This window comes from Mus musculus, chromosome 4 (genome assembly GCF_000001635.26).
Source record: "Mus musculus strain C57BL/6J chromosome 4, GRCm38.p6 C57BL/6J".
Lineage (NCBI taxonomy): Eukaryota > Metazoa > Chordata > Mammalia > Rodentia > Muridae > Mus > Mus musculus.
The window spans coordinates 5,632,008-5,646,568 of NC_000070.6; the positions used below are offsets into that span (position 1 = coordinate 5,632,008).

The 14,561-nt window shown below is 42.4% G+C and overlaps 1 protein-coding gene and 1 long non-coding RNA gene across 4 annotated transcripts in view; both read left to right on the forward strand.

Moving 5' to 3' along the window:
- The first annotated feature begins 320 nt into the window (after positions 1–320).
- Positions 321–10,277, forward strand: 4930423M02Rik (RIKEN cDNA 4930423M02 gene). Its single transcript, NR_038183.1, has 5 exons — positions 321–366; positions 1,029–1,198; positions 6,631–6,718; positions 9,283–9,951; positions 10,046–10,277. It is a non-coding gene; the product is annotated as an RIKEN cDNA 4930423M02 gene (long non-coding RNA).
- Positions 10,278–12,001: 1,724 nt separating this feature from the next.
- Positions 12,002–14,561, forward strand: part of Fam110b (family with sequence similarity 110, member B) — a 157,093-nt gene continuing 154,533 nt past the window's right edge. Inside the window, exon 1 of one of the 3 annotated variants that reach the window (XM_006537896.4) lies at positions 12,002–12,403. The gene's annotated coding sequence lies outside the window, so the exon portion shown is untranslated. The remainder of the gene's footprint in view (positions 12,404–14,561) is intronic. The other 2 variants (XM_030253522.1, NM_173426.3) reach the window with 2 other exon arrangements.

Genomic DNA, 14,561 nt, shown 5'->3' on the forward strand with positions numbered 1-14,561 from the left:
TTTACTTTTGTTAAATTTCTGTTTTAATTTTGTACGATAGATTCACAATTTATATAATGAACTTTAGTCATATTCACCCCACCCATTTCCCTCTTCTATACCCATTTCCCTCCTTCTGAAAACCTTCTTTTCAACAAGCCCCCTTTGGATTCATGATTTCCTTTGTGTGTGGCCCACTGAGTTTATTTCTAGGCATGGGTAAGGGTTATTTACTAGAGCAAGGGAAAGCCATCAGTGCCTACACCACTGAGAAGAAAATGACACCAACTCCCCTAACAACAGTTAACTGCCAATCATTCCCTCAAGCACTTCCGGGCCCTCCCCCATCAATGATGCAATGTTGAGGGGCAGCACACTCTTGTGCAGGTAACCATAGCTGTTGAGAGCTCATGAGTTCGTTGGCTATGTAATGTCCAGAAGACATGCTTTTGCTGTTACTCTCACATCTTCTAGTCCTTACAGTGTGTCGGCCTCTTAGACTTCCAGAACCTTGGAGGAGAGATGTAAATGTCTTGTTTAGGGTGAAGTCATCTACTACCACCATCACCTGACATTTTGGCCAGTTACAGGCCTCTGCACTAACCACTCCCCAAGAGGCTCCTGGGATAAAGCTTGAGCACAGCACCAATATATGGGTATATGGATGTTTAAAAGACAGTTGGACAATGTGATGTTTTGTCAAATAATAGTCCCCAGGCGCTATGGCTTATAGATCCAGGCTTGAGTTCCTTCTTGTCCAGTGGGCTCAAACTCCACCATAAAACAGTTGGTTTCCCTCCAGGGTCAGGCCACTATCACATTAGAAGGTATGTCTTGTTTGACTTCTCCGCCCTGGCGGTTTGTGTAGTGTCTCCTGTCAGTACGAAGTCAGCGATTAAGGAAGAGGTTTCCAACTCAGCTCTTGCTTGATTTATCTGTGTTCTATAACCAAAGGATTTGGTGTTTTCACCAATACCTTCTTCACCATTAGGTTCTCAGGAGCAACCGAGAGCAAAAGTAACAGCTTACATTGTTTTGGTGTCTTCTAGGCCCCCCTGTTCAACACCTCACAGGGAGTTGTCATATACCTGCGACTGAGACTTTCCTTTAGTCTACAGGCTTCTGGGGACACTGTCTGTTCAAGAGTAAAGTGATTTGTTTATGGAAGAAAAGAAAAAAAGTCAGATCTGTTCATCAGAAAAGACAAAAAAGAAGAATTGTGAGTTGTTACTATACCAGATTTGCTTGCAGCAATGAATTTATAGCATTTCTCTTCTAAATAACATAATTCTCAATTACTATTAGAATTACATTATCCAGAACATTTAAATTTTATCACTAATATATTACATTCTACAGTATGAAATATTTTTATAATAGTTACCAAAAATCATAAAGTTATTTAGTTTCTGACAGTTTCAAAACATTTATAAAATACAATGTCTGGCACCACAGACACTCTGTATTCAGTCCCAGGGCGTGCTGTTTGCAGGGCAGTATAGTAGTATCCAATTAAATACTCAAGTTGATCTGGGCAGCAAATTCCTCACTGCCAGCCCTGATGTTCTGGCTTCTTCAATAAAAGACACGCACACACAGCCTTTATATTTTGATAAGCCCAAAGCAGTTCAATGGCCAGGCCATTTCTCAACCTCCACATGGCCAATCTACCTCCCTCTGATATTCCTGACTTAGAATTTACTAAATTCTATATTCTGTCTTTGCTGCCCTGGACCCAGTTGGGAAGCCTTCTTGGGGTTTCTATTCCCAGGCTCCTACATTGCGGCTGGCTATGCCCCTTCTCAGGCACAGCATCTCCTCACATTCCCAGGCATGCTGGATCTCCTTCTTCCTCTCTCCTTCCTCAGTTCCTTGCCAGGGAATCCTCAAAGTCCCGCCTCTGTCTGCCCTGTCCAGCCATTGGCTGTCAGCAACTTTATTTACCAATCAAACCCAAAGGGTGGCAGGGTCCCTCAGAGTCTTTTGTGCGGTTGTGAGGATTCTTGTGCAATTTTGGGGACCCAAATTAACATGATACATGCAGCATTAGACAGAACCCACTACAATGTGGTCTATGAACTTGGACAGTGCAGGTAAGTGTGGTATATAGGTCAGCATTGCAGAAACAGAATTACAGAGAAGAATATTGTAACCTTTAAACGTCTGTAGTCACCTGTCAATGAGGAGGCTTTAAATTCTTATGGATATCCTGCCAATCTGTTATATCCCATGATGTCAAAATGACAACATTTCTCATCGACCACTTAGGTTTTAGAAAGCAAAAATCAAAATATGACATTAAAACTTTAAATATAACATGAAAATATAAATATGTGAATAAGATAGAGTGGTATGTCAAAGTAACAAGTTTATGGCCAGGGCCTAAATATTAAGTGCCATTTTAAAGGCTAAATTACCTACAAATGAATCATGATTGTTAAAATTTTACATTGTTTTATATGAGACTTCATCTAAAGAAATTAGTAAGGTCATTTCAGTTTCAAACTAAGACCATCATTTTAAAAAGTTAAATTAATTATTTTATATCAAATTAATGACAGGATGAGTTTTCATATTTGTAAGGTATTTTGTGTTATTTCTCACATATGAAACAATATCTTTTAGAAATAGTTAAGTTATTTTCATATCATCAGGCAAAATTAATTTTTATTGAAAATAAGTTCGTCCCTCATACAATACATCCTAAATAAACAGTTCCCTCCCTGCACTCCTCCCAGCTCCTCCACTCACCTCACTTCTCCCCAAATCCACTTTCCCTCCATCTCCTCTTTAGAAAACAGTAGACTTCCAAGAGATGACAAGATACAATGAGACAGAGCAAACGCCCTCGCATCGAGGCCAAGCAAGGCAACCCAAGAGGTGGAAAAGAGTCCCAAGAGCAGGCAACGTATCCGAGATACATGTACCCAACTGTTAGTAGTCCCCCCAAAACACTTAAAAACATTTTAGAATGTGGCATAGAGTAGTTGTCTGTTCATGTCTAAACCATCACTACTGATACCCTAAATATACCTGGACTTTCTCCCATTGTTTTACAAAATGGTTATGTTTTCAAACTATCTCCTAGGTAGTCTTATACCCATAGATTGGTGCTGCGCCCAGGCGTTGTCACAGAAGCTTCTTAGGCAGTGCATAGTGCAGAAGCTGTGGCTGACCAAAATGTCAACAATAAGTGACAGTGAAGATAGACTCGTGGAAAATGTGGAGGTCTATACATGGAACGTGCAGTACTGTAGGCAGTACAGTGAAGATAGATGTGTAGAAAATGTGGAGGTATATACATGGAATGTGCAGTATTGTTAAGTGACAGTGAAGATAGATTCATGGAAAATGTGGAGGTCTAGATGGAATGTGCAGTATCATAGACAGTTTACAGAGTGATGGAAATGTGTGTTAATAGGTGGATGGAAAGGGGTATGGCAGAGTATAGTCTGCTTTATTTAGCCAACAACATAATGTGTGTCCAGAGCAGTTTAGGTAATGCAGGAAAAAGTCTTTCAGGATCCTGCTTATACCTCTACTCTTTGCTGTCTCCACACTGCATCTCCTTTTGTATTACTACCATGACAGTCTAAGGGAATACTAGAAATACTCCCTTCTCTAAAGGAAAGTGTACTGGCTAGTTTTGTGTCAACTTGACACAGCTGGAGTTATCACAGAGAAAGGAGCTTCAGTTGAGGAAATGCCTCCATGAGATCCAACTGTAAGGCATTTTCTCAATTAGAGATCAAGGGGGAAAGGCCCCTTGTGGGTGGGACCATCTCTGGGCTGGTAGTCTTAGGTTCTATAAGAGAGCAGGCTGAGCAAGTCAGTGGAGGCGAGCCAGTAAAGAACATCCCTCCATGGCCTCTGCATCAGCTCCTGCTCCCTGACCTGCTTGAGTTCCAGTCCTGACTTCCTTTGGTGATGAACAGCAGCATGGAAGTGTAAGCCGAATAAACCCTTTCCTCCCCAACTTGCTTCTTGGTCATGATGTTTGTGCAGGAATAGAAACCCTGACTAAGACAGAAAGCAAGGGGGAGTAAGAAGAGGAGTTATTGCCAAGTACGTCTAATGGATATCTTGGCCCAAGAAGTTTATTTCCTGTGGTTCCTTACCAAAACCTGCTAGTGGTTCATACTGTGTTTGGTTTAAGAAGCTTCATTATAGTTTTAGCTTTGTAAATATAGTATTTGAATTTAGAGAAATGCAATACTTCATTTATTATAGATTCACAAAAACATTCAGATCCTTAAATATGCAGCTTCACAAATCTTTCCCCAACCAAGCAACAATCATCTCTTCCTGTAATGCAAACCTCCCTTCTCTTGTGATTCTGCTGTATGTCCTTGGAGGGGCATATGACTTGTGGCCAACAGTAGCAGCATTTGGCTTATAGACCTTTCAGGATGTTGGCATGCCCTTGCTCATAAGTAGGCTGTATAGCAGATGCTGCAAAATTAAGACTCTGTAGCAGTTCCTGTGCATACAGAGTGACATGGTAATTATGCTATTATCAGTCGTGTATGATCTCATGGAATGTCTCAGGAACCTTTGTCAGATGCCCTGACATTGCTTGATACTATGGAGATTTCAAAAGAGGGCTCACTGGCACCTCCAGCCTTCATGCAGCTTACAGTCTGGTAAGGCTAATATGGAGCCACCGTGACCATATTTATTATTAAAGCATTTGGTTGCATTGGGTCACTTATTAGTGCATAATGCAGTTTAAGCTATAATAAGCAAGTTATGAAATCCAACATGACCTAGGAACATCTTTTAAGGATAGCATAATTATAACACATGCTTGGAGTCTGAGAATCCAGCCAATTCATAATTTGAGATTATGATTTATACTTATGAAAAAACTGGACTAATTTTTAAACTATTTTCTTACTTCTTAGCCTAAAACTCCTGACTCAACTACATAGAAGTGGAGGTTATTTGAGGAGGATGTGTGTATCAGTGATGTTATTGTTATTTCTCCAGTGTACAATGGTTTTGTGTACCTATTCTTTTGTCCAAAACATTGAATTGCCAACATGAGCTATTTTCTCCCAAAATATCTCAATAACACTATGACTAGTCTTCTATTTTTCTATCTCTTACAATTGACCTCACAATTTCATACATGCTAGGCAAGTGCTCTCCCACGGTGTGTTATCTTCAGCCTTTCCTGAGTATTCTTTAGTACAGTTTAAATGGAGAATTTGGGGATGGGTGGAGGGTAAGCTGATGCATGCAGACTCTCCTTCCCCATCCTCCATCTTCTCTGACTTCTCACCCTGTTTGTTCTTCTGTCTGATTGGTTTTCTATAACCACTTACATGGGAAATTTCAAATGTTGAAGATCTAATGTCTTATCTGCTTCAAAGCTTTGGTTTCCTGACTAGTGGAAAATTAAGTCAGTGTCACTGAAATAATGTTCAAAAGAATAATTTAAACCAGTTTTGATACTAGAAGAATCATCAAATGAGACATAAGACAGAAAGTACTAGCCTGCTTTATGATTACATATTGCACTTAAGGCAGGTAAGGTGTGAATAATAAAATGCAGATGTAAAAATGAGAGATTTGGCGGCGGAGTGAGGAACAGTAGATGAAGACAGGCAAGTTCATGTCTGTGCCTGGAGCACTCTAATATTTTGTTAATTCCCTGGCAATTTGCAGGTGATTTCAACAAATACCATGCACGCCATTGCTCATCTTTTATATTAGTACTAGATGGCTGAAAAGTAAAATGTCTATAGGAGACTTGGAATATATCCTCACCAAACATTTAGAAGCCATCACATGTACAATAAAAACTGTTTAGAACAAAGGGCACAGCAAGCCCTGAGTCTTCTAATTAGTTAAATGTATTTTTAAGAGAAGAAATTGGTTAGCAATGTTGGTACCATCTGTTCCTCACAGTTCTTGTGACCCTCTTGTCCCTCTTTTCTTCCTGAGATCTGCTTCACTCATTAGCATCTCTTCTCTACAACAAGAACAAGGGAAAGACCACTTTAAATGGGTCCATCCTCTTCTGTCCACTACAGAAGCACTCTCTTGGAATTTGATTAGGAAGAGGTTTGAATGCCATTGGAGCTTCAGTTATCCATTCCACACCAATCTCCTACTCGAAGAAAAGTACAGCGAAGATTGATTCTATTGCTATTAACCACGTAACTTAATGTTCTAAGTTTGCTTTACTGTGAGAAGTTCATAAACACTCCATGTATGGTATCATGGTTCATATTATTTCTGATGATATCGAAGGGCATCTGTTAAACCAATGTTCTGTTTCTGATATCAGCAAATTCTGAAAAAATAATCCTTTCAAACTATTTTAAAATCTGGAAGTTGGTGTGAGTCTCAGACCCAGTGATAATGAGAACTCATCTAATGTCAACTAGTGCTAGAGTTCAAGTGAGCTCAGCAGGAGGAAGTACCTGTGTATCCTCATGGCCTTGGACTTTGGGAAGCATGCTTTTTCTCAGGGGCACACATTCTGATTCTTTGCTATTAACCTGTTTCATGTCCAGGACAGTGATGGTGTTACCTGCAGTGTGCGTGCTCCCAGGGAAAGAGCATCCTGCCCTTGCCAAATACCAGACTCAGGCTGATTTTCCTTTACTGCTACTTCTGCCTTTCTTTTATTTTTAAACTTAGTTTTCTGCATTAAGTTTCTTGTGTTTTACTAGAGCTTACCTGATGGAGTAAGGGTGATGAATACATCAGTCACTGAAAGGAGGTAGAGGTGAGTACTGGGGCCAGAAAGAGATGACCTGACAGAGTATACTATATCTATCTATCTATCTATCTATCTATCTATCTATCTATCTATCTATCATCTATCTATCATCTATCTATCATCTATCTATCTATCTATCATCTATCTGTGTGTGCTTTTAAGTTATTTATTCCTTCCTTCCTTTTTCTTTTTTCATTTTGTAGTAATAGTAATGTCTTAGATATTTATCTATTGCTGTGAAGAGACACCATGACTAAGGCAATTTATAAAATAAAGTATTTAATTGAGGGCTTGCTTACAGCTTCAGAGGTAAGTCTACAAGCATCATAGCAGGGAGCATAACACGAGCAGGCAGACAGGGCACTGGAGCAGTAACTGAGAGCTTACTTACATCTGATTGATCTACAAATAAGAGACAGGGGAGAGAGGCAGAGAGAGACAGAGAGACAGAGAAACAGAGACAGAGAGAGAGAGAGACAGAGAGATAGAGACAGAGAGAGAAAGAGAAAAAAACCGAGAGACAGAAAGACTGGGCCTGAGGAGGGCTTTTGAAACCTCAAAGTCCACACCAAAGATAGAGCTTTTTCAACAAAGTCACACCTTCTAATCTTTCCTAAACATTCCACCAACTAGTTATCAAGCATTCAGATATACACCTATAGGAGCCATTCTTGTTCAAACCATCAAAGGGGGTTCTAGAACTAAGCTCTAATGACCCCCCCCTTCATACTAAGCAATCATTTTACTACTGAGGTACATCTCAAAATTTCTTTCTATTTTTATTTTGAGACACAGTTTCCCTATACTAGCCAGGCTGACCTTGAACTTGCACTTGCTCATATACTTATTTCAACTAAGTGCTCTAGCTTCTCAGGGAGCTGGGACTGCATTCGGGAACTAGCAGGCACAGCTGTTTCCAATTTTAAATCCATTGTAGTTTATCAACCATTTTATGTACATACATTATGAAGCAATGTCAGGTAATGTCAAGTTTCTATAAAAGTGTCAAAATGCAAGCTTCCATTTCTAGGTGTATATTAGATTAGTTACAAACAGCTCAGTGCTGCTCTTTGAGTAAACTCTTCTAGGAGAAAGCTAGAGAAATACAATGCTCTGAAGGGAGGTACAGAAGGTGGAAACTGAATGTTAAATTTCTGAAGCCGAAAGTCAGTGCCCCCATATCCAAGGGATTAAACCAACCATGAATCACAAATATTCAGAAATTATTGTGTCTGTGTGACACATATACAAACCTTTCTCCTTTCTACCATTCCTTCAGCAATGTAGCATAACAGCCATTTACAAAGGGCTACAAATGACTCAGAGAACAGTACTTAAGCCATAGAATACAGCAATTATTCTCTGAGCACTAGGTATTACAAACAGGCCAGATAAGAGCTCACATTTACAGGAGACTATTCACAGGTTATATGCAAATACTATGCTATTTAATGTACATTAAACTTGATGACCTAACAATGGCCTGGGTAACAGTGAAGATCAGGGATCAAGTCCCCCATGACACCAGCTGTGTTCTGAGGCATGGATTTAGAAAAGGACCATCCATAGGGAAAGCATATGAATGCATGGAAGCAGAATTGGGGGCAAAAGATTTACAAGGAACATAATTTTTTTCAGTGCCAGGCAGGTATTTGCAAGAAGGTGCCAGTGGGGAGGTCTGGAAGCAGAGGCCTCATGGTATGCCATATGTGTCCCTGAAGAGTGACTTCCCAGCCTGTCTGTCTTCCTTTGATTCTTAGTCTAGCATGCCTTGCGGATGAAAGTAGGTGCGGAAACAGATTATTCCTTTAGGACACAACAGTTAGCATACATGGACTGGAAAAACATACTCAGATAATTGAATCATAGAAAACTTTGCCTTACCTGACGACACAGACAACTGTATGAAAGGGAATGAAAATGCTTTTGTCTTAATTTGGGCCAGCCAGCAGGGCAGCCATCAGCCACATGTTGTTAGTGAATACTTGAAAAAAGAATCTACTGTGGCGAAGAAAAATTTAAGTCATTGACGTTTAAAATTAAAAAGTTTTATTCAGTGAATCAGAATTAAATGCAAGGGATTTAGAAGTGTTGAAACTTCAATTCATTTACATTCCAGTGGCCTCTTGTGGTTAGCCTGGCCCACTGGACAGATGATTTGTGGGACCTGCGAGCATGTTTGATTTAGAGTAGAAGATATATGGACTACAGGTCAGAAGGATCAGCTGATAAATCTTGTAATTGCTAACTCTAACCTTGGGTATGTCTCTTATTTTTCCTTGTCCTCAATATCTTCATGGAATGTTCATCATAATATTTATGGTTAGTGGCCCGTGTTAACTAAAAATGAAGCATGCAACTGCCCTAAGAGACTAAGTATCTCGGAAGCTACTGGAGTTTAGCGAGGTAGGTCCTGGTTGTTGTCTATGAGCACCCATCAGCACCCTGAGCTTGTGCAGGAGCGCAAGGTAAACTATGAGACCAGCGGCAATAGATAAACCCAGGCTGTTACTGATGGAAAACTGACCACAGTGCAACAACTGACAAGGCCTTTCTCTCTCTCTCACCAGCGCTGCCCTTTCTCTTGCTGCCTACTGTTTCTAACCCATCCCCCCGCCCCTGAAGCACAGTCCTCCCTGCTTTTTCTATACCTTCAGATTGATTGTTGAAGGGAAAAGACAAATGGAGTTTGTTCAACCAATTACTTTAACTTTATATACAACTCAAACCCATAGACGTTTGGATGAGGATCTCTCAAGGATTTCCCCGTAGAATGAAGAGCACAAGTTAACCTTTAACAACCATCAGAAACTCTTGGGAGGAGTTAACAACAAAAACAAAAAGTCCTCATGCTTGTCTCCTGCTCCCCATTCTGGAGACGCCATGCTATGGGGAGCTCTCCGGATAACTCTGCACCCTGCCAGAAAGCACTCTATTATGCTGTGATTTTTTTGGGGGAGTTCTGGACAAGTGGACCTGTGTGACCCTGACCTAACTAAAAGAGAACAAAGAAATAGACTGTACTGAAACCCTGGCTGAGGGTGCTGGGGAACTCTTCCCCTTTGGTGAGATTCTCCCTGGAGTATCATCAACATTTGTCCAGATGCTGCTGGAGTCTGCGCCTGGATACCAAGGATCTTTTCCTTCCCATTGCTTCCAAGCTGCTGAGCCATGATTTCTTCCTTGTCTCTCCAGTTGGCAGCACATCTCTTTACAGTAGATTGCTCTTCAGTTCACAGGTTTGTATATTCCTGAAATGTCACCAGTGACAGAAAGACTAGGTTCTTCCCTGCGTCAATAGCACCGCTGAGCTCTCTGTCTCCTCTCTTGTAGATATCATATCGTTCTCCCAACGAAATAAGTCAAGCAATCAGAGACTGTGGCTAATACTGAAAAACTCTATCTACAGATGCTTGTTTCAGAACCAATCAAACATTGTTATATACTTTCTGAGACAAAAATCTTTGTGAGACAAATGAATTCCATGCACAGGCCAATGGCCCATTTCTTTGGAACAATACTCTAAGCACAGGAAAATTCTAATTAAAAAAAAAAAAACTAAAACAAAAACCAAAAAACATTAGTGTGGTGAATTTCCAGAAGACTACGGTAGCCCTTCAGATTTTGTCTTGAAAAGACTGATCCTAGATTAGCAGACAATGGGGAGTTGTAAAAGTACACTTATTGTACTAACAGCTAAGACAGAAAATGTACTAGGAGATTCTGGTTTAGACACTATTGTTTTACTCTTGTTCTGTGAACACATCTCTTATTGGGTTTGGAGTATAATATGATTTTATATTGAAAAGTAACACCCTCAATGAGATCCTTTAATACCATTAAAACCCAGGGTTTTGTTGTTGTTGTTTTGTTTTGTTTTGAGACAGGGTTTCTCTGTGTAGCCCTGCTTGTTCTGGAACTCACTCCATAGACCAGGCCGGCCTCAAATTCACAGAGATACACTTGCCTTTGCCCTGAAATAAAGGCCTTAAGTGACTTCTTGACCTGTACTTCATTATCAAGAAATTACGTGGTTTGATCAACACAAAAGCTAGAAGCTACTGGTTGTGTTTCTGATTTCCAAAGCCCAGGGTAATCTTTTATGATTTTATAAGTCAACATTTTGAACCGGAGCCCATTGGAAAACTGAAAGAGCAAGAAGGCAGTTCAGCGGGACATGTCCTCTGAAGCCCCATGCTGATGCTGTGCAGTTCACTTTGCTGATGCTGTGCAGTTCACTTTGCAGATTCGTTAGTTGAGACATGAGTTTTCCTGGCTCCCCTGCTAGTGAAGGTTTCCTTCTGGCTTGCCTTTGTTCTCTGGTGGGGCACACTCTGCTGCTGCAGGCTTACAGGACATATTTAGGAGAAAGAACCTTGATACTTCCTGCGTAGGTCATGACCTCCTTCCTCCCATCTCTATTTCCAGAGTAAAGATATTCTTTACTTGGCTGTCCGGGACACTCAAATGGAAGTTTGCATCTCAGTCACACACAGTGGGGAAGTGGCAAGGCTTAAAAGAAGGAATGGAACAAGCAAGTGCAGAGGTGGGGTCTGTTTGGGCTGGAAACTGGCTGCGTTTGCTATAATAATGATGACAAATAGCTTCAGTCCACCGACAGGGATTTTGGAGTAGGCATAGAGGCTGACAAGGACCCTGTTTGCATGCCAACCTTCACTCAAAGCCCAGCATTACATCACATGCTAACACAATACTCTTGCAAATAGCCAGAGATTTGTTGTAGCTATCTGATTTTTAGTTGATAATTTCTGAACTACAGGGAATCAAAAGTTGCATAATTTAAATATGTATAGATGGCCTTTCCGCAAAACTCATACAAATGCCATTACATTTCATAGTACTAAGGGTTAAAAATAGAGAAATTTTGCTTGATAGATTTTTTTTGGGGGGGAGGGGCAAGGAATATATATTGTGATTCCCCTAATCTCCTTTAAATTCGGTTATTTTGATATACGTGCATTTTAATTTTTAGACTTCCCACTAGCAAAACTCATTTAGAACATACTTAGTCTTTCTAAAATGCTTCCTGCCCACGGAGAAAACCCTATTACTAACCACATGTGAGGTAGGAGACTTGGCAAGATCTTCAAGAAGGGGCTATCAGAAAAGCTCATCACATCTGCCCACATGTTCTAGGAACCAGCACAGCCTGATGTGCACTGTCCTGGGGTGGAAGAGTCACATCCCAGAGCATCAAGGCTTAGGAGCAGTGGGGGAGTAGGGCACAGGGTGGGCGTGGGGCTGATGGGGGTGGGGCCAAGGCGCAGGTGGGCGGGGTGGAGGAGAAGGAGGAAGAGTGCGGGTGCGGAGGGGGTGGGGCGGGAAGGTAGGCTGGGGGCGGGGCGCTCTGGGGGCGTGCCGGCTGCGCAGAGACACGCGCTCTGGGCCGCAGCAACTGGCTCCAAGTTCCCTCCCTCGCTCTCCTGCGGAGCCTGCCTGAGCCCGCCCCTTCGGTGCGGAGGAGCAAACGCGGCCCCGGTCAGCTCAGCCCTCCGTTGCCGCCCGATCCGGGCCGGTTCGGCTAACCCGGTCCATTCCGAGCCGGCGGCGAGGACCCGGCGGCCACTTCATCCCGGCCTGCAGTGCATCGCCGGGCCCAAGCTCCTCCTCGCGGTCTCCCGAGCCTGGTGCCTGGCCTGGCCGCCTTGCAGGGGCCGGAGTGCGGCCAAGGTAAACGGGGGCGCTGGCGGGTGGGGAGTACCTCTCAGGGTCCCGCTCCGGCCGGGCCTGGGCACCGAGGAGCCTGGCCCGCTGTCCGCCCTGCGCTCGGCTGCACGCCCCGGGCCGGGGATGAGGCCCAGGCTCGGAAGGAGCGCTGACTGCTGGGGAGAAGGTGGGCGAGGACGCGGCGGCCCCCAGCCCCACTCCGTGCTGCATCCCCACCCAGGTCATCCCGTGGGCGCGTCACTGTGCTGTCAGTTCCTGCGGGAATGCAGATCCCGGGGCTCTGAAAGTTTGTTTGCCCCCACCGCCTCCTCCCTCCAGTCCTCCCACAGCTCGGTTGTCTGTTTTCTTTGAAAGCATGAGGGTTGGAAATAGAATAAAATTGGTCCTGGCTCACTCGTGCCCCTGTCACTTAGCGGTGCTCAGAACTTGGCGACAATGCTAGGCTGTGAGAAGCTGGTGTCTGTGCTGCCCTCCTTTTGTTATAGCAAGGAGCCTGATGGTGACAAGTCTTTCCGTGGTGGCCAGCAAAGAAGGAAGAGGGGATAACTTTGCCTTATTACTTCCCAAAGTGGGAATAAAACCACCGGACTCCCAGCTTTTTTGACCCTTTAAAGTTGCTATTCAGATTTATTGACAGTCACCACATTCTCTTCCAAGAAAGAACAGGCATTCTTTCTTGCCTAAGATTCAGGTTTCCCCCCACAGCCAAGTTATGTCCTGTGCAAATCTGGCGCACATCTGTGACAACAGTGCATGGCTGGCTTGTGAGGACTGCCGAGTCTATTTTTGCAGAGAGGAATATGATAGCAGAATCAGCATTTTTTTCTGTATGAATAATATGACTTCCATTTTCATTTCCTCTCTTGGTGTGAAAGAGTTATTTAGCTTCCACCATCTAAGTCATGCGAAAGCACCTGTGCTGTTGATGTTATTATTAGCATCGTTTATTATTGTTGTTATTATTATCATCATTATTATTACTGTTGTATTTGTATTCACTTTGTGGTATTGAGACCTGGTCATTCAAATGAAGCATTTATTAAGCAGTTATTTTAAGATAAGGGCAGGCATGTTGATGGTAACGTGCCATTGATTTACCCCATTACATATAATCTGTGACATCTCTTCATTAGTCACTTAAAAATCACGAATTGAACACAGGGACAGCATTACCTTTTGAACCTGAAAATCTGCAAAGGCCTTACCATAGGGCATGGAAGATGGTTCTAGAGAAATGTTAGATTTTTTATTTTTGTTTTTATTTTCAACCTATGTTTTTGCTGTTTGGGGGGGTGGGGGTGGGGTGGGTCCTTTGTTTGTTTTTATCCCAGATCTTTCAAAGCATGATCTATTTTGAGTCAGTGATTTAATTTTAGATCAGAATTGAGGTTGGGTTGTTTGCGGGAGACTGACAAGCTGCTGGCTCTGTGTATCCTCAATGGCTGGGAATGGGGAATTTGGTATTTGTCTGGTCTATGAGTCTGAATTCAATCATGGCCTGGCGAGTTTTGTAATAAGACTTGGTTGTCCATGAAGGGCTTAACCAGAAGGAAAATCTCTGCTGTGAACCTCATCTTCAAATCGCCCTCCTCCTTAGGTTTAGAATACTACTCTCAGTTTCTAGTTGGAAAACTCACCGTCTATGCTTGCCATTAATGAAAGATGAATGCATTTGCTGTGTGATCACCCCCTCATAGCACATCATAACTCTAGCTTTAAAGCCTTGGGTTCGATACCTCTAGACTAAATGGTTGAGAAAACAAATAAAATTACCTACTCGCCCTTTTCAGTAACAAAAAGATGACACTTGCAGCTTAGATATTTTATATTTTAGTCACTCAGCTATCAGTTTACCCTCTGTCCCGACTATTGGATTTTAAGTGGAAATCTTTTTCCTTAAGTGTTTAGCTACAGACAGGCTTTGTATGAGGTGAGCTGCTGTAGGTATAGCCCATCAACAGTAGGTGGTGCTGTGGGGAACTCTGGCAGCTCAGCCAGGGCATAGGTATGCTTAAGGAACATCCAGCATTAATCTGCACTAGTGCTGGCCAGGTGTGAAAACAACCGGAGGGACAGACAGCAGCCTGCACAAGTGTTAAGAATGACATGGTTTCTTAAGTTTTCTCTTTGCATTTTTAACGTTTGGCAAGCATTTACCTGG